This window comes from Aotus nancymaae, unplaced genomic scaffold (assembly GCF_030222135.1).
Source record: "Aotus nancymaae isolate 86718 unplaced genomic scaffold, 86718_ANA_hifiasm-v0.15.2.pri h1tg000025l, whole genome shotgun sequence".
Taxonomy (NCBI): Eukaryota; Metazoa; Chordata; class Mammalia; order Primates; family Aotidae; genus Aotus; species Aotus nancymaae.
In genome coordinates, this window is record NW_026988438.1 from 12,335,908 (window position 1) to 12,355,589 (window position 19,682).

The 19,682-nt window shown below is 40.6% G+C and overlaps 1 long non-coding RNA gene across 1 annotated transcript; it reads right to left on the reverse strand.

Annotated features, from left to right (window-relative positions):
* Positions 1-423: 423 nt before the first annotated feature.
* LOC135276495 (uncharacterized) lies at positions 424-18,928 on the reverse strand. Its single transcript, XR_010344019.1, has 3 exons — positions 18,889-18,928; positions 10,771-10,980; positions 424-908 (listed from the first exon to the last, which is right to left on the reverse strand). It is a non-coding gene; the product is annotated as an uncharacterized LOC135276495 (long non-coding RNA).
* Between the last annotated feature and the right edge of the window lie 754 nt (positions 18,929-19,682).

Genomic DNA, 19,682 nt, shown 5'->3' on the forward strand with positions numbered 1-19,682 from the left:
CCAAAGTTTTGCTTTGCTGAATATAGTCAGGCAGCAAAGCTTAGGCATCAAATCAGTAGGGCTGATTTGTTGATTATTAACAGATGAAATTCAGGAAGACATAGTGTCCTCTAGGAAAGCCCCATCTACCCCATGCCTATGTATCACCCTACTTATCATCTAGGCTGTATCTGTATTGGGAAAAATTGTTCCCTGTTACCACTTCCCTGGTACCGTAGTGGTGCTGAGAAAAGCTTCCCTGCATGGAGGAGCAAAGCAACACCCTACCATGTGATGCAGCAGCGGTGGGGCGGGGTCGGTGGGGAGAATCACTTTGAGGGCTGTTTTTGGGACTCGTCATGGACAAAATAGATCCTTTGCATGTCAAGGAAAATAAATAAATGGTGTTGGGGATGGGAAAAGAGAGACACATGAAGAAACATTAGAAGGATTCTCTGCTTTTATTTGAATGCATGGTTTCTTATTGCTTCTAAATCCAGAATTAGTTTTTGTAGGCTAGCTGGCTTTTCAGCTCTCCAGTAATGGAAGTGAGATGGAATACCAGCCAGTTTAATGAATCATTGATTTTAATGAGTATTCACTGTGCACCTGCTATGTGCCAGGCTCTTTCAGGAGATGGGAAACAGCGGTGAACAAGACAAGAAGCTCCTCTTCTGGGGTGGGGTGGGAGGATAAACACTCCAAAGCCCAGCATCCTGACCATCTCAATATGCCCTTGACCGATGTATTCAGCATTTTATCTGTTGGTGTGTTCTTGGCCTCCCATCCATATGGTCTCCTTATCTAGGATGTGACAATCGACCACTTATTCTCAACTCTCTGGACACTTCGTCTCAGCCATGCTGTACTTTCTCTTCTTCATCATCCTCATGGTCTCACTTTCTGTCTCATTTACTCCTATGCATTGTCTGCAACAGAAGCACAACAATGAACAGTTTTTAGGATTTAACCAATATCTGAGGCCTGAGGTTCTACCCGCTGCCTTTTCATTTTCATAGACTTCCTGGCTCAACCATACCCCTTGCTTTGCCCAAGTTTGCTATAAGCCCTCAGCTCTTATACGTGCCTCTCCCAGTGTTGACTTGTATATACACTGTTCTTCACTTGCTCTCACAACTGACTAATAGGTGCGGCGCGCATACCCGTGCTGAGAAATGTCAGTATATATCTCCCTCTCTGCCTGCAAGCTTCAGTAGTAGTGAAGCCCATCCATCATGCTCCAAAACATCTCAGCCCTATTGAAATTATTCTCATGTGAACAACTACCCTCTTTAATAATAACAAATGATTAGAGACTTGGATTGAAACACCTTAGGAATAGTGAAAAAGTAAAAGACAAAGCCCCAAACCCCTGTACTTGGGCATGGACTAGATGGAACAAGCTTAAGATTGTACCTTGAGCTGGAACATTTGTGACACACTGCCTGTCACACCTCTAATTTGTTATTACCATCAGCAGGTATCTTTAGACATCATATATTATTCTAAGAATTATTGCTACTTGCATATATATAAGGTGATTTTACTGTAAGGTGAAAGTAAAGAGTTGCTAATGGTTGATGAGCAGTCTTAGGCAGTGTTCTCTAAGAGATAAGATCAGAGAGGCAAAGACTTCCTGCCTAGCAACCTCACCCTTTTATGGACAGGTATTGTGACTTGTCTTGGATTTCACTTCCTACTCCCTTCCTTCTCTTTCCCACTCAATAATTTAGGACATTTAATAGTCTGCAATAGAGTTCGAGGGGGAAACAGTGTCCCAAACGACTATAAATGAAATCAAAGGCACGGTCTCTGGGGAGCTTCCTATGTCAAAGAGAATCGGATTCTCTAGGTAATTTGATCTACTGAGAAGATCAGACAGATTCATGAAGTAGACAAAAAGTCATGTAAAGCCTCATAACAAACAAATGCAAATTGAAACTAAACTCCCAGTATGATTATAAATTCTAGAGAGACTTGGAATAGAGATGTACTACATAGATGACAGTAAAAGAAGGCCTGCTGGAAACAGAAGCCTCTCAAGATTGTGGGTATGGTGCCTTTTGGCAGTCTGCACCAGCACAGCTGCCAGAAAAGAGGAAAACTGGCCAGGGACGCTAGGAAAAAAATCCAACGTCTGTGACAAGCTGTCAGACGGTCATTAGCATTCCCCTGACCACAGAGGAGCTCAAATTTGAAGGTCTCGCCTGATCAAACACACTTTCTGAGTAATGAAGTATTGAACCAATCCTTGGAATAAAAAGCCTGTAAGTCTCCTTGGAAATATACTGCCATTTGGAACACGTTCATCTCTTGCTTGTGGGCATATCCCCCCAGGTCTATTTTCTTTCTAAGTTTCAATTATTAAAATGGAAAGAAATGAAGTGCTATATCTCAAGTGGAGCTAACATCTGATCCATATTCTGTCTTCCAAACTGGGTAGTAAAGGTGTTGGTTGCTCTGATGTAATAAATAGTACTTAAGTTGACCAAACACATTTCTGAATAGGAAACTACTGTAATTCTAAAACAGGTAGTTTAAATAGGATTGATCATTTTTCCTTTTGATAAATTTGCCTACTTGTATATTATGCATATGTTTTAAATGCATTTGCTTTTTATTCAAAGAACAGAAATACCACTTTTTTCTACTTGTCCAAATGTTAGAAAGCTTATTCTTGTTGCATATTAATGTTAACAAATATGTACTCAGATTTCCTAGAGGAGGTCACTGGAAACATGTCTGAGGTCTACACTTGTTGTACTATCAAAAATAAACACTAAGGTTACCTAAGGTAGGTTGCATCTGTGAAACAGCATGATTCAAGGATCAGAACACCTGGGCTGCTGCCCCATTCTTAGATTCTCAGGAGTCGGTAATTAATTCTCCATAACTCATCTTCTATGTATATTTTTAGGATTTGCTCGGATAGCAAAGGGTTTGTGAAGAAACCTGCTGAGTGAACAGCATTGTTGGAGATGTTAGTTCCTTATTCAACTAATAACTTGTTTCTAAGGGGTTACACCCAAACCCCAAAAGCTGTGAGAAGAGTTGAATTAGTGGCTGTAAGACTATTGCTGGGGTGTGTATATCCTTGGGCTCAAAGTCCTAGAGGATTATAACGTAGCTCTTCTTCCCCAAACAGATGTAGGTTCCTGAAAACAGCCAGTGAAGTACTATTTGAGGCTGAAGAACTTAAAACCATATACAAAGAAATAGAAAACACTTGGCAGACTCAGATTATGAGTAAAATTTACATCTTATATTTTAAGCTTTACTAAAATACAACAACAAAGACAGTACCCCACATAGAAATTATGTCCATATTATTTTACTCATTTTATGTAAATAATAAGTGATTTATAGTTAATTTCCATTTTTCATTCTTCATTTACTAGAAATTTAACTGGAAATCCCTGCATCATTTCAGTAAGAGGTATCTAATTTAGTTTAATTTTAAAAATGTCATGGCTGAAGGCTTTCATCAGCTATCATGTGCCGTCCCCCTTCCAGCTCCTTCTGTCCTTAGTCACGCCGTTTTCTTCCTTGTGGCTGCAAGATGGCTACTGCATCTGTCAGCATCAGGACCATTCACAAGGCAGGAATTAGGAGAAAGAGCAGAGAGGAATAGCAACATTCTTTTCTTTCTGAGGCTTTGTCCCCTACTGTGGAAGGAAGGCCTCTAGATCCCTATCCACCTGCATCTCATTGGTGTCATATCTGCCCCTTAGCCGAAGGGGGGTCTAGGAAGTTAAGTATTTTGAACTGATGAAATTTCTGCCCTAAAAAAGTAAGTATTCTGTTATTTCCGAAGAAGAGAAAATGGAATCCCATAGCTAACTAGCCATATCTGCTGCAAATATTTTTCGGAATTTGTAACTCTGAGGTTCTTGACAACTGTCACCCACTTCCCAGCGTCCCAGCTCCTTGGTACTTCTCTTTGCTCATGTATCTGCACGTGCTTTGGTTCTCAGGCCTTAGGTTTCTTTCCATTATCTTCTTTTATCTTTCCAGTATTCCGTTGCACATATCTCTATTCCTTTCCTGCCACTTTCTCGGCCTCCTTTTGTCCATGCCTAATTTGTTGTTTTTTTCTTTTTTTCTAAGTACCCCTGATAGGCATTGCCGTTAATCCAAAATTCTTTTGTTAACCAAAAACATATTCAGCAATAAATTCATGTATATCCTCTCCTAAGTCTCATTAGATATCAGACATTAGTCAGATATTTTTATATCTATTAAGTTTTATATCCATACAATTTATGCGAGTTTGCTAGGAGTTCCTCCCAAGGGGGTGGCACTCAGGTAGGTCTTTGGTTATGGATGGAGGGCCATGAGCTCAGGTGACTCAGGCAACTGGGCCAAAGAGGCAGAGTCTTTGTGGAAAACAGGAAGGTCTAAGTGTAGGGTCTCTGAGGCTGGCAGGAACCAAGGCAGTGTGGAGATTGGAAAAGCATTGTATGAGGGACTTGTCTTTGCAGCATTAGTGAACATGCTGCAGTACTTTGTCGATTTCTTGATAAAATTGTGATTAAAAGAGTATACGCATCCAACACTGAATCTACTGTAAGCACTTGCTGGAAGTAAGAAGGGGTGGGTGGCTGAGATACTGAAGTGAACAGCCAGACTGACCTAGACACAGTGAGAAATGGAAGCATCAAGTCAGCAGAGGAGAGTCTCCCAGACATCCCACACAGCAGGGGCAGGGTGGGAGAACTCCAATATCTTTGTTTTCAGGAAGCAAGCTCACACACCCCAGTGGACCCCTTGGGACCTGGGGATGAAACTATGTGAGACAGACTTTCTTCTTGGGAGAAGCAGACATCTGGTAGTAAAAACTACATTTGAATCTGGACAATCTTTCTAATTGCCCAACTCTAATTTATGCACACTTTAACAAAATGCTATACATGTAAGGATTTTCCACACTACCTGCTTCGTTTCATAAAAATGAATCTGGTGCCCATTGGAAGGTGAGAAGTCGTAAAAACTGAACAAGAAGGACAGTAAGGAAGGAGGAAGGCTGAGATGCTGAGTGCAGGCCCCAGCATTTTTGAGCAAGACTAATTGCCAACAAGGAAGGAAAAGGAGCTGCCATTGGCAAATGGATGTAAAGGGACTGCCGGCTGGAAGAACACTGGAGGGAAGGGATGACACTAAGCTAGTGCATTGAATGTGGACACACCGAGCCTTCAGATCCAATAGCTCAGGAGAAAATGCCTACTTGAAATGATTTTATGTTCCACACATACTCTTACAATTTAGACATAGTTACTACATTTGTTTTATATCAACAGCAGTGATTATACAGTGCCCTAGCTTTTCCAGTTGCTTCTTAATACATAGAGTCTATCAAAACCTACAGGACACGGTTTACAATGAGAGGTAAATGAATTCTTGCATTAGGTTTTGGTTACATTTAGATCAGGGCAGTAGGGTTTGTATTGAGTTGCTCCTATAGGAATGGAACTTAAGCACCAGATCTTTGGAAAGCTGTGCTGAGTTTGAATTTTGAACTCTGGTCCTTAACTATATGGTAACTTGCATCATATTTTTCTCAAATTATGTGCATGTAAGCATCACGGACATAATGATGAGAGAAGATATCTTTTAGTTAATTATAACTATAGAGTGAAAACACAACTAGAGTTTATTACAACCCTGAATTAATAATAACACATTAAAGTTACTGCCGTATAAAAAAATATATACTCCTTTAGCTTTTCTTCAAAGATGCTCGAGAAATAAGGACATTTCCCTTGGAAATAACTATATTCATGTCAACATCAATTTCTAGTCCTTATTTTGATGTATAAAAGTGAGACAAATCTAAAATCACATAATCTTCACTGCTCTCTTTGCCATGTGTAGAAAATGCTAGTCAAGTTCTGCAGAAACTCCCAAGCCTCCCTTGCTAAAATACATTCATTGAGTTGTAATTAAATAAAAATAATAATTTATATAGATAGAATTGAAAAGTTTTAAAAGCTTCAGTATCATTGGTTCTTGTTTTTGTTTTTTCTACGTGAAACGTCTACTGGAAAAAAATCCATAAAAATGAGTCACTCAATTGTTGCAAAATACGTTGTCATGTCAGCGGCAACGGTCATTTCCTCATTTTGTTAAAACAGCTTTTCTAAGAAAAGGAAAGTCATTTCAGTTTGCTTTATTTCCACGAAAATTTTCTAATAAAAGCAAATAATTTCTCTCTGGTCATATCATATTCTTACTAGATCAATATTTAGATGAATTGATTGTGTTCGTTTTCATGTTTGAATATAGCTACTGCATATGCTAGGTAAAAGATAAACTATTTTTAAAAATTGCCAACTATGGTATTATTCATAAATAAGTAGACTTTTATGGCTTTAAAAAACATATAACAGTTGCAGATTTAACTTATATTACATTGAGATATGCTCCTTTATTTTTAATCTGTAAATGTTGTGAACTTCTTTGGCCTCTAGTAGTGGGGAAAAGTCCTTAACTTTTAGCCCTATCTGGGTGAAATCTTAGTTCCAATTAGTAAGCAATCCCTTCAGATAATATTCAGCTCTTGGGAAAAAGAAAAATAGCCTTACACATTTTTGATCTTGAGTATCTCCACTGATTCTTCCCTAAGACGGCTTCTGTGGCTCTGGGGGGACAGGTGTGGTTTTTTTATGTGTCTTCTGGGTGGTGGACCTAATCCACCTGGTTGGTACTTGCACAGCTGGCACCTGAGGCTGAATTCTGTGGCTGCTGCAGCATGTAGAATGTCCGTAAAGTACCTGCCTGCAGGTTGTGCATTGTCTGCGTGCTCTCTTCCGTTCTCTACACAAGCCTTAGCATTCATCACATTCTTCCGGACCTCTTCTTCAATGCTGATGGTTGGGAATCATTAACGCAGTCCCTGAGATCTGTTCTTTGATCTTCATGTGGTTACAGTGTGAGCTCATTTCGGGTAGGGTGGGGGTGGGAGGACTTTGTGGCCACTCTGTCATCTCATCTCTCCTTGACTGATTCAGCCCTGTCCTGATTCCTCAGGGGCTAAAGACACTTCTCAGTAATACTCTCCACCAGGCACCCCACTGCCACTATAACAGCCCCCACTTGGCTGGTCCCCACCAGATACTCAGCAGCTGCAGGATCCTCTATAAATACCGCAGAGCCACATGGGGCAACCACAATCCTCTCCTGACCTACTGTACTGCCAAGTGACATGGCTTCTCTCTGGGTGGTGCAGAACAGCCTGTGAGGCCGTCTCCCCAAGTCCCAAGGGGAGAACTAGGACAAGAGCAGCCCCACCCATCCCTGATTCTGTATTTTCCTCACTGCTCTAAGCTGGGCGGGGTGGGGGTGAGGTAAGGTGGGTGGTGCTTGTAACATACATCATCTCTGTACTTGGCTTTCCTAGTTCTCCTTTTCCATTCTGCTTTCTTCTTCCCACCATCCTGGGGGAAAAAGAATGGGTGGGTCGTCTATTTTGTGATGTCAGCATCTTCTGCCATGTAGCAGCAGATCTTGAAGCTTTGCTGCCATAGGGAGCAAAGGTTTCTCCTCTAGCCCATAGGAGAATTCTGTAAGCTGGATCTTCCAGGCTGGGACTGTGGTATGTTAAAGAGGAGACAGAGTATTTGGGAAATCTTCTCTCAACGAAATAACCCGGCTTGAAAGCCTTTTTTTCTCTCCCTACATACTCTTATTTTTTTAAATGCCAGAATCAAAAAAACATATTTTTGCATTCTTTCTTACTTCAATTAGATGGACACCCAAGACAACTAAGGGAAGGCTACCCTCTCAGAAGGGTGAGAGAGGGAAGTGCTTTAGTAATTTTCATAACTTTATCTAGTTGCAAAATAAACATGTTGCTGTGAGAAGTCACCTCATTTCTATATGGAAATTGACATGCCAGCTTACCAATTCCTTTAAAAAGAATCATGGGAGAGGCAAAGTTTTGGATCTTTTTCTTGGTGGGGTTTTTGTTACCATACCAAGAAGACAGAACATTCTTTGTTTTTGCAAACAAACTTCTTGCGGCAAGTGCACGATAGTGCATTATACAAATAGCTACTTGTTTTTATTTATTTTCATTTTATTTTGTATGCTAGGCAGCAAAGCTTGACGTTTTACCAGGCATAGCAGGGGGTACCATCAGTGAGAATTGATCCATACACATGAAGTGTTAGCTGATGGTTCAAAAAGAAATCCTGGATGAGATTGAACACATTGATTCCTTTCACAGTTCACTGAAGCAGTTCACAAAAGAAGAATTAATCTACAGTCTCCCCCTTAGGTACTGCAAAAATAACAACAGCTGACTACAGCCATTAACATCACTTGGCTCATCAAGCTGAATACCTAAAGAGGAATAGGTTTTGCATTCTCTCTCTAACTTGCTTCTAGATATCTTGGTTTTTCACTTAAATTTTAAAACAGATCTCATAAATAACATGCTGAAGCTTGTTTGATACATCTCTTTTCAATGCAATTCCAGTGCCACCAAATTCACCCATCACAGGGCTGCTTTTTCTAGGCCTATGAATTTTCCACTTGATCAGATGTTGGTATCCAGAGTTTTTCAAGTCATACAAACTCACATGTCCTCAAGGTTTTACTACGATCAAATCCCTCCCTGGTATGTTCATGATAACAAGTATATCTTCTCACATTAAAACACATTTAATATCAGAGTTTCAATGTTTGAAGTAACAAGGTGCACAGTTTATTCACATTGCGGTTGGTAAGTTCCATCCCTACCTGATCTAAGAGTGAAGCTGGAAACACCATAGGAGTTACTGAGGAATAAGAGGCTGTCAGTCCTCCAAAGCGTAAGGAGCCTTCTGGGATCTTGCAGTTGACATTGATTGAACACCCCCTCATATGTTCAAAGCCATGTGCTGTAGGCCATGAACAGCCCTGTGTGAAGCACATAGCTGGGTTTCCTCATCAAGAAGCAAAGAAGTCCCCAGTTCTCTGAGAGTCACTGTCTATATAGTGTGAAGAATAAACAAAACTTGTGGTTGGGAAGTAGAATAATGTTATATTTTCCCATAAATTCCTTCAAAATTGAATTGTCAATTGCAACTTAGCAGGAAAAATATGTCAGCATTAGTGTTTAGCAAGGGACTAATCCAGATTCAAAACGTCTTCAATCCGTTGTAAGACATTTCCTTTCAGGTGAATAACTAGTCCTTGTCATGTTGAAGCAGTTATAGAAACTGAATTCTGTTTACTTTGTTTGTTTTGGTTTTTAGTTTAAAAATTTTGCCTTAAGGTGAGCAACACCTGTTAAGTGAATCTGGTAAAAACAGTCTTTTATTTCTTTATACATGTAATGAAATGCTGATTCTTTTTGCAAAACATTAAACTGGGGTATGAAGATAAAAGAGTAAAAAAAACACTTGTGATTTGAATCATTGTCATAGTGAATGCTATTAAAGCTCTCTACATTAGTGATTATGCAGTATATAATATACAATACTCGAGTTACACATCTCCATCTGAAGGAAATTAAATCCTAATTATACAAGAGGAACCCACAAAGTTTACTTTTTCCTTTTAAATGGAAGAATGTTACTCGTTGAGGGTAAATAGTTATAGTTACTTCTCTGTTCCATTTAATCTTCATAAAGCAGATGTGTCAGAGGTAGGTTTTAAAGAAGAGTGTATCAGGCATTGTTGGGAATAAACCTGGGGAAAAGTGCACAGGAATAAATTTGGAAAGAGCTGCTTAGCCCTGTGACCTTTACAAAAGTATGTCACTGTTCCGTGTTTTGGGTTTTGTCTGAGAAAATAAGGTAGTGATATATCCCAGGTGCCTCATAAGACACACATTCCTAAAGTGTAAGGGGCCTTCTGGGTCTTCTGGGATCTTGTAGTTGACATTGGTTGAATATTCCCTGTGTTCAAAGCATTGTGCTGCAGGCTATGGGTAGGCCAATGAACAAAAGGGACGCGGCTACTCTCTTTAGGGAGCCCACACACAACTTTCTACGCATCGAATCACTTCCAAAATGGGAACTATCGGAGATGACTCAGGGGTATGATGGAGGTAAAAGACACACTAAATGGGAAATCTAGAAGCTTTTTCGACAGAGATTGTATCTCTACATATATCTAGTTTACTAAAGTGTGTTCTGACGCAGAGTTAACATATTTCTGTTAACTGATTGTGGTGAGCATTTTCAGAAACCCCAGAGCACCCATCCCATCCTTCAGCAAGTCCTTTGAAATTATTGTGAAAAGTGAGCACTATCTCAACTCTCCTTTCTCTTCTCCCATTTCTCCCCATATACCTATTATTTCTGATTTATTAGTATAATAAATATGGGCTTTACAGACTGGGTTTTTTTTTCCTTAACAAAAAGGCGTAGACATATTTTCTTCCGGTTATTTTCTTAGTTATTATTTTCTCCTTTGTCTAATACCAACATTGCCACAGGGAGTGTGTAACAGCGGAGGAATGCAGATGTTTTTCTATTTGTTTGTATCACCATAGAGTGGAAAAAACATGGACCAGTTAGCAGCAGCTTCGTCACTATCTGTGCAGGTGACCTTAGAACATGAGTGACTTAGACTTCAGTGCACCAAGAATTGGATAGTCGTTAATGCAAATAACACAGTCCTACACACCAGAAGTTCTTTCTTGAATTTAAAAGTAGTCCTGTGCACAGTTAGAAATGCTTTTAGCTGCAAGCAGTAAAACAGCAAAAAATAATATCTCACATAATCTCTTAATAATGGTTCTAGGGTTGGTATACCTCAACAATGTTGTCAGGGTCCCCAGCTCTTTCTGACTTTTTGTCCTACCTTCTCAACATTTTGGCATTTCATCCAGTCATCTCAGCTTGTGGCCACAGATAGCTGCTGCTCCCAGTGGCACAGTCTCTCACTCACATGCTCAAGGAATGGCACCAGAGAGCTCGCCTATGCATTTTTATCTTTTTTCAGAAGCAAAAGCTTTCCCAAGAACTCCCCACTCCTAATGGAGTCTCCTTATGTGTTTTTGGCTCATTCTAGCTGCAAAGAGATGGAAAATGTATTAGGGTTCTCCAGAGAAAACAGTAGGATGGATATATTGAAAATAAAATTTAGTACGAGAAATTTGTCATGCAGTTATGGAGGCTGAGAAGAAGTAAGTCCCACAATCTGCCATCTGCAAACTGGAGACCCAAGAAAGCTGATGGTGATATTACCAGAAAAGGGGTCCTGATCCAGACCCCAAGAGAGGGTTCTTGGATCTCCCACAAGAAAGAATTTGGGGCAACTCCATAAAGTGAAAGCAAGTTTATTAAAAAAGTAAAGGAGGCCGGGCGCGGTGGCTCACGCCTATAATCCCAGCACTTTGGGAGGCCGAGGCGGGTGGATCACGAGGTCAAGAGATCGAAACCATCCTGGTCAACATGGTGAAACCCCGTCTCTACTAAAAATACAAAAAATTAGCTGGGCATGGTGGCACGTGCCTGTAATCCCAGCTACTCGGGAGGCTGAGGCAGGAGAATTGCCTGAACCCAGGAGGCGGAGGTTGCGGTGAACCGAGATTGCACCATTGCACTCCAGCCTGGGTAACAAGAGCGAAACTCCGTCTCAAAAAAAAAAAAAAAAAAAAGGAACAAAGAATGGCTACTCCACAGGCAGAGCAGCAGCATGGGCTGCTCAGCTGCTTATACTTATTGTTACGTCTTGATTATATGCTAAACAAGGGGTGGATTTTTCATGAGTTTTCTGGGAAAGGGGTGGGCAATTCCGAGAACTAAGGGTTCCTCCCCTTTTTAGACCATATAGGGTAAATTCCTGAAATTGCCATGGCATCTGTAAACTGTCATGTCACTGGTAGGCATGTCTTTTAGCATGCTAATGTATTATAATTAGTGTATAATGAGCAGTGATGACAAGCAGCGGTCACTCTTGTCACCATCTTGGTTTTGGTGGGTTTTGGCCAGCTTCTTTACTGTGACTTGTTTTATTAGCAAGACCTTCATGACCTGTATCTTGTGCTGACCTCCTATCTTATCCTGTAACTTAGAATGCCTAGCCTCCTTGGAATGCAACCCAGCAGAGGTCTCAGCCTTATTTTACCTAGCCCCTATGCAAGATGGAGTCACTCTGGTTCAAATGCCTCTGACAGTGTAATTCAGTCCAAGTCTAAAGGCCTGAGAACCAGGGGAGTTGATGGTGTAAATTCCAGTCCAAGGGCTAGAGAAGATGAGATTATATGACCCAGGTCAAGAGGCAAGGCAGGAAAAAAGAGGGCAAATTTCTTCTTTCTCTACCTTTTGTTCTACTGAGACCTTCAATATATTGGACGATCCCTACCCATGTCGGGGAGGACAATCTACTGAGTCTGTTGATTCAAATGCTAATGTTATTTGGGAACACTTGCACAGATACGCCTGGAAATAATGTTTAATCTGGGAACCCCATGGCTAGTCAAGTTGCTCAGTGGAATAAACCTTCACAGGAGGGTACTAGGAAAGAGAAATGTGATGACATGATTAGAGCTGAAAATTGAGACACCCATGGTTTATCCCCTCTGGCCAGACATGAAGTCCTGTTGTAAGTGAAGTAGTAGAGGATGGCTGTTGGGGACACGACCATCAGTGGCTGCCACCACCCTGAGGGCTTCTGATGATGGTGTCCATGAACCACACTTTAAGCCATTGGTTGCCAAACATCTGGGTTATATCAGAATCATCCAAGAGTTTTAATAAGTGCACGAGGCCTGGGCCTCTCTGATTCAGTGGGTCAGCGTTGAGGCCCCAGCATCGTGACTTTCTAAAAGCTCATTAACTTAAAAAACCAACAAACCAAAAAACAAAACAAAACCAAAAAAAAACCACCTCAGGTGATTTGGTGATTCTGGTACACAGCTAGGATTGAGAACTTACTGGACCAATCATTTAATTTCTCTGAACACCAGTTAGAAGCCCATGGAGATAACATTGGGATAATAATAGTGTTTGTTAGAGAGGGTAGGTGTGAGGTATAAATGGGTTGGTATACATAAAGTCGAAGCTCAAACCAGCACATAATAGTTTTGGATCTCAGTCTGCCTTCCCCTTATGCCAGATGCCAGATGGCTTTCGAGGCAGATTCCAGTTTCTTCCAGAGAAAGTGTTTTTCACAAATAGTGACAAGTAGACTTGCTTGTCTTGGCTACTATACTAGTTCCCTATTACAAATTACCACAAACTTAGCAGCTTAAAACTATAGCAAGTTGTCATCTCACACTTTTGTAGGTTACAACTCCAGACAGGCGAGGCTGAGTTCTATGCTCAGAGTCTCACAGGCCAAAATCAAAGTGTTGTCTGGGCTTTTCCCTGGAGGCTTGGGTAAGAATCTACTTCCAATCTCATTGAGAATATTGGCAGAATTCCATCATTGTGGTTGGAAGACTGAAGTCCCTATTTTCTTGCTAGATGTCAACTGGGGTCCTCTCTCTGCTCCTAGAGGCCATCCACATTCCTTCTCATATGGTCCCCTCAGTCTTCAAAGCAGCAACTCTCTTTAACTTCCTCTTCTGTCCCTCTTTGGAAAAGGCTTATGTGATTACACTAGGCCCATGGAGGCAATCTCCTTATTTTAAGGTTAACTGTACCTTATGATATAATCATGGAAGTGATATCTCAATTTTCACAGGTTCTGAGGATTAGGTTGGGACATCCCTGAGGGCATTTTTAGAAATTCTGGCAGACACAGCTGTCTGTTCTCTTTCCTGTTCAGCACCCCTTTACCCCGGTGGCTCTCATCCCGCCTTCAATCTTATCAGCTGGTATTTAGCAATCTTCAGGTGAAGTGTTAGTACCTGTCATGTCTTTTACTGCAGCTCTATGTAGGTATAATCATTTCCTATGTTGGGCAAAAACCAAGGCAGGAATGATGGCAATTTCACTTGCTGCATTTGTGGGTTCCACGGGCATAGAGGAACAACAGCCTGGCCTGACCTTGAGGGGTTGGGAGCCTCAGGTATTCAAGCCTAGGATTTGGGTTAAACACAAAATGACAAACAGCAAGAGGAGACAGGTGAGTGACACTGACAAGTAAGCGCCTCTGGAGTTCAGAAGCTGTTATGAATAAAGATGATTTCAGAGCAGATGGGCCTGGCAAGTCTTTCCATGGCCATTCCAATCACAGGGCACTGGCAGCCACCCACTTCCCTGCTTCCTAAACTCAATTCTTTTCACAGAAGCTCAAATTGGTTCAGGCAGATCTGAAATTACTGTTTTGGAGCAAGGCATATCTTGTAGTTGTCCAGAGCATTTTTCGGGAGTTCTCAGGCCAATATTATTTTAGTCTGCTTTTCAATCTTCAAATTGGAATATTTTCTTTAAACACTGAAAATCCAGGCACACTGGTTTATGCCTGTAATCCCAGCACTTTGGGAGGCTGAGGGAGGAGGATTGTTGGAGCCAAGGAGTTTGAGACTAGCTTGGGCAACATAGGAGAATTTGTCTCTACCAAAAATTTTAAAAGTTGCTGGGCATGCTGGCACATGCTTACGGTCCCAGCTGCTCAGGAGGCTGATGTGGGAGAATCTGTTGAGCCCAGCAGTTTGAAACTGCAGTGAGCCATGACTGCATCACTGCAGTGCAGCCTGGGTGACAGAGCGAGACCCTGTCTCAAAACAAAAACAAAACAAAGAAAACCAACCAAACAAAAATCAAAGCACAAAGAATTCTACCAGATATGGGAGAGTCTAGGATAATCTTGAAAAACCAAAATGAAAAAATTACAGGTTTGAAGACAGAAGCTGTAGATGAGCTTCATGGCCACTTTTTCAGTCATTCTGTAGTGAACACTGTGGTATGTGGCTCAGTCCTCACTTCAAGTTTGAGGTAGCCATTCTTCTGCTGCTGGGAGTGTTGGTAGCTGTTGTCCCTCAGCTGAGTTCTTCTCAGGGAATTACAAGGAGCTGAAGAGAGCTGTCTTGTCCAAGGTCATGGCTTCCCACTGGGAAGTCCTCATCCAATGACTGGTAAATACTGGGGTAGCAAGGACAGGCTCAAGTAGAACAAGACTGAAGGGCTATCCTGGCTCCAGTTTCCCTGAGGAATTGGCTTAGGCCTTTGCTAGGACTGCTTCATGGTGCAACTTCTCCCTCCACCCAATTCTGCCTCCTCCATTTCCCCATAGACATCAAACTTAAAGGCACTACAGGGGTATCCGATCTTTTGGCTTCCCTAGGCTGCACTGGAAGAAGAATTGTCTTGGGCCACACATAAAATATTAACACTAACGATAGCTGATGAGCTTAAACAGAAAAGCCCACAAAAGTCTCAGTATTTTAAGAAAGTTTTCAAATTTGTGTTGGGTAACATTCAAAGCCTTTCTGGGCCACATGCAGCCAACGGACCGTGGGTTGGACAAGCTCGGATCCTACAACCTTCCTGTATGCTCATCTCTGGCTAGCAATAGAGTTGAACAAGTCTCATCAACCTTGAGGATAGACCGTTTGCTAGAGGCCTTCAACATGTGTGCCTGTGTGTATGTGTCCACAGGCACACGTCTGTTTTCATGTTTAATTTGAGTTAAATGGGCAAATGATATAACAGTTTAAAATATGATTGGAAAGTAAATTTTTCAGATTTCAGAATCCCATCATGAGCTTCAGTTTTTTTTTTTAAGTCTCAATTTCATTCCCAAAAAAACAGTTCCAAGAGTGAACAACTGAAAGGTGAAAATTTCAGAGAGGCCATAAGTGTGTAAAATTCATTTCCTTCAATGATGCAATAGAGGTATCTGCATTTGAGCACAGTCATGAATGAGAGGTAGATTGTCAGCCATAGTTAGCTATCCAGGATGTGGCATTTACCAAATAATGGCACTATGTCAAAGTTCAGTTGAATACCATTTAAGAATGCCCCAGTATCTTTGGAAAAATGACTTAAGGAAATTATTTCCCACAAATCCATCTTAGTTCTCCTGAGGAGTGGTTGGGGTAGGGGGAACGTGGCCTGAAGAGGTAGTTGTGATGAAGTACTACTCCTCAGGTTGTTACGGGGCCTTTCTGTAGAGCAGCCTGTGCCCTGACTCACTGACCTCAGGTGGGGATCTTTTAAAGTGTTAATTTGACTGAAATTGACATGTTGATGCTTAGAAAGTATTAGAAAACTTCCCAAGAGAAAAATAGATACTATGTAAGAATAGGACAAGTTGGAATCCGTCTGGATATTAAGACATGTGAGATTCACATATGTAAGTATCCACTTGTTTCATGTCCCAAAATATACAATTCTAGAGATATTTTCTAGGTCTTCTTCTGATGTATCTGGTTTTCATGGAAATTGGGATGGTTTGAAAAGAACACTCCTTAACCCAACATTAAAGAGTTTAGGTCATCAGGTGCTCTTGAATGTGGTGGGAAATTAATAAAGCCAGTTCTGTATGAGAGGTGAGTGGAAGGTTCTGGTTTCCTGTGATCCTACATCTTGGGTACAATGTATCTTGGGGACCAGGCCACCTTTATAAAATCAACAAATTGGCCACAAGATTAGAAATTATGACTAAGGAGCCATGCACTCAGAGGTTACAAGATTACTAACCTCCCCAATTGCTCCTACAGACAACATTACTATTATAAAACCTAAGATTGGTGCTTGAGATATTTTTTAGACCCGCATTCTGATGGATCAGCTGGCACCATCCAGATTGGTCAACTGACTCATCTGGTTTTGTGGCCCCTACCCAGGTACTAACTCATGCCTGCCAAACTGTCTTAAAAATCCTAGCCTCTAAATTTTTGGGGAGGCTGATTTAAATAATAGCAAAATTCTGGTCTCCTATTTAGCTGGCACTATGCATATTAAAATCTTTCTCTATTGCACTTTCCTGTCTTCATAAATTGGTTGTATCTGGGCAGTAGGCAAGATGAACTGGTTACCATCTCATTTGATTCTTTGAGGATAATCCTTTGCTAAACTCTGAGACTTCTTTACCTAACTACAATGTCGGTCACCAGGTCAGTGAGGTTCTTGGATTTTCAGTTGTATATACACCATTGCCACCATTTGGGGCAGCATAGATTTTATTGCTTCATAAGGTGAAACAGATTCATTCGTCCTATTCAAAAGGCTACTGACAATTGTGATATTCCTGCCAAAGATATAATATAACCAAAAATAACTCGAAAACGTAACTAATACCAAAAAAAAAATAAGACAATAGATCTAGACCAATAGGGGATCTTGACAGTGTGACTATCCAACATGGATTCCATAATGAGTATGCTTAAAAGGTTTAAGGAAATAAAAATTAAGATTGAGAACACTGGAAGAGACCTAGAAATATATAACCAAATGGAAATTCTAGAATTGAAAAATTTGATAAATGAAATCAAGAACATAATAATAGATGGGCTTAATAGAGAACAAATACTATCAATAAAACTTTATTTTTTTGAGACAATAGTCTCGCTCTGTTGCCCAGGCTGGGGTGCAGTGGCGTGATCTTGGCTCACTGCAACCTCCACCTCCTAGGTTCAAGTGATTCTCATGCCTCAGTCACCCAACTAGCTGGGATTATAACTGTGTGCCAACACACCCAGCTAATTTTTGTATTTTTAGTAGAGATGAGGTTTCGCCAGGTTGCCTAGGCTGGTCTCAAACCCTGGGGCTCAAGGGATCTGCCCGTCTTGCCTTCCCAAAGTGCTGGGATTACGGGCGTGAGCCACTGTACCCGGCTGCAACAAAACTTTTCATTACAGAAGTTACTGAGTGACCTCCGCCAAACTACAAATTCCCACATAAAGCTTAGCTTCCAAAAGGTAGGCTTATTTGCCCTGGAGAGTTCATGGCTTTATCTCTGGTGAATGGGCATTTGTCATCTTTGAGTTATGTTCTTTACTTCCAAGTTCTTACCCTTAATTGGTCATTTTGGATTGACATGTTTGAAAAGTATCAGCCCTGTAATAAGTTGGAGGAGCCATCTCTATACACTGAGTTCCTGGGGGCAGGATTATATCTTTTCCTCTCTGCAATCCCAGGGCCAGCAAAGTGCCTGGGGGCAAAAGTAGTCATTCCTGTGAACATAAGAATTGGACTTGAAGAGCAGAAGGAAAGTGAGGGAAGGGTTAATAATACAGACTTTAAAAAACCAAACCCTAGGTGAAGGCCTGGACTAAGCAAGACTTCAAAGTTGCTTCTCCTCTCAAAGCAGTTTCTTTTGTCTGTGTTTCCCTAGTTCCCCATCACATCCTCAGTCTGGCTAGTCCTCCCTTCATAATGACAGATCAGAGGATCCTTGCTGAAAGATAGGGTGTTTACTCTCTGTAAGAGTAATATGTCATAGTAAATGAGAGATTTCACTCAAGAACTGATTGGTGGTGATGGAGTAGGGGGCTGGTCTTTTCCCACTTCTCTAATGGTAATATTTTCTCCCAACTCACTTGCATGTTTACAGTGAGCTTAAATGTAAAGCTAAATTTTATCCAATGGAAATTATGGGGATCGCAATATGCAATTTAACTCTTCAGTTACTTTGACTCAACTAAAATACTAAAGCAGAAAAAAAGGGGTGAACCAAGTTGCTGACCTCTTCCTGCAAGCAATATAGTGAGGTAGAAAATGGGATCAATATACTTGTGTTCCCTCAAGATATCTCTCCTTTCTTCATCCAAACTGTTGAACTAAATAGTGAGGTCCTTGAGGAATGAGTTTTTTCCCGGTTTTTAAATGAGGGAGGCTAATAATCCTAAAAGATGACTCTAAAATGTTGTCAGAATAGTCAAGAGTTAACAGCAATTGTACGTGGCTCTAGAAGCCTGATTGTTACTTGTTAAATTGCTTCTGCTGTTCTTTCCCATTTGAAAGATGGTGGTGACTGGTTATTAGGGCAATAGCGGATTTTATGTCTGTTTTATCACAGCCCAGCCTCCTGAGTGTGAATTTGATTTATATTAAAGCTGACAAAATGAATCAAATGCTTGCTGACCTTGTATAGAATAACTTGGGTTGGATCTAAAGAGAAATTAATTACCTGTTGGCAAGGTGAAAGTGACCATAAACACTCCTGATTTTAATACATCATGCCATAAAATGGAGTTAATTTTTAGCTACCTTGAGAGAAAACAACTACCATCCTGCCACATAGTAGAGTCTGGAGAAAAATAGCTGTCAGTTGACAGGAAACCTCTACTTTCTTTAATTTCATTAAAACATAATCTCATTGATGCTAACAACTGTGCTGTTGGGTAAAGTTGCTGGTTCACATTTTCAGTTTCAATTTCCTTTGCTTCTCTTGCTTCAGTTTCAGTAGCAACAGGAAGTTTGGGAAATTCTCTATCATTTAGATGTGAAGAGGAAGAAAGAAAACTGTTCATAAAGACATCCTGATGAGTGTCAGAAAATTGTATGCAGTGACCTGGAGTAATCAAAGAGCAAATTCAGAAAATATTCTCTAAGTTTAGGATTTGTAGACTACTTAATTATAAATTTATACTGCTTAATACATAGCAAAGTTTCTATTAATATATCAAATCGTGAATTTATATTATTTTGATGTGACTGGCCATATAATGAGGTCACTTATAAATTGATTTTATGAGCACATAACACTTTATCTCTTTCCACCCTCTAAGTCTGTATATTATTAAAATACAAGAAGACTAGACTTGATGTGTTTCAAAACTTCAGACACAGGTTAAATAATTCCACCACTCAGTTCTGCTTCACTTGTTCTCACTCTGAGTCACTCAACCTCTGAACACGCTTTTCATTTGATTGATT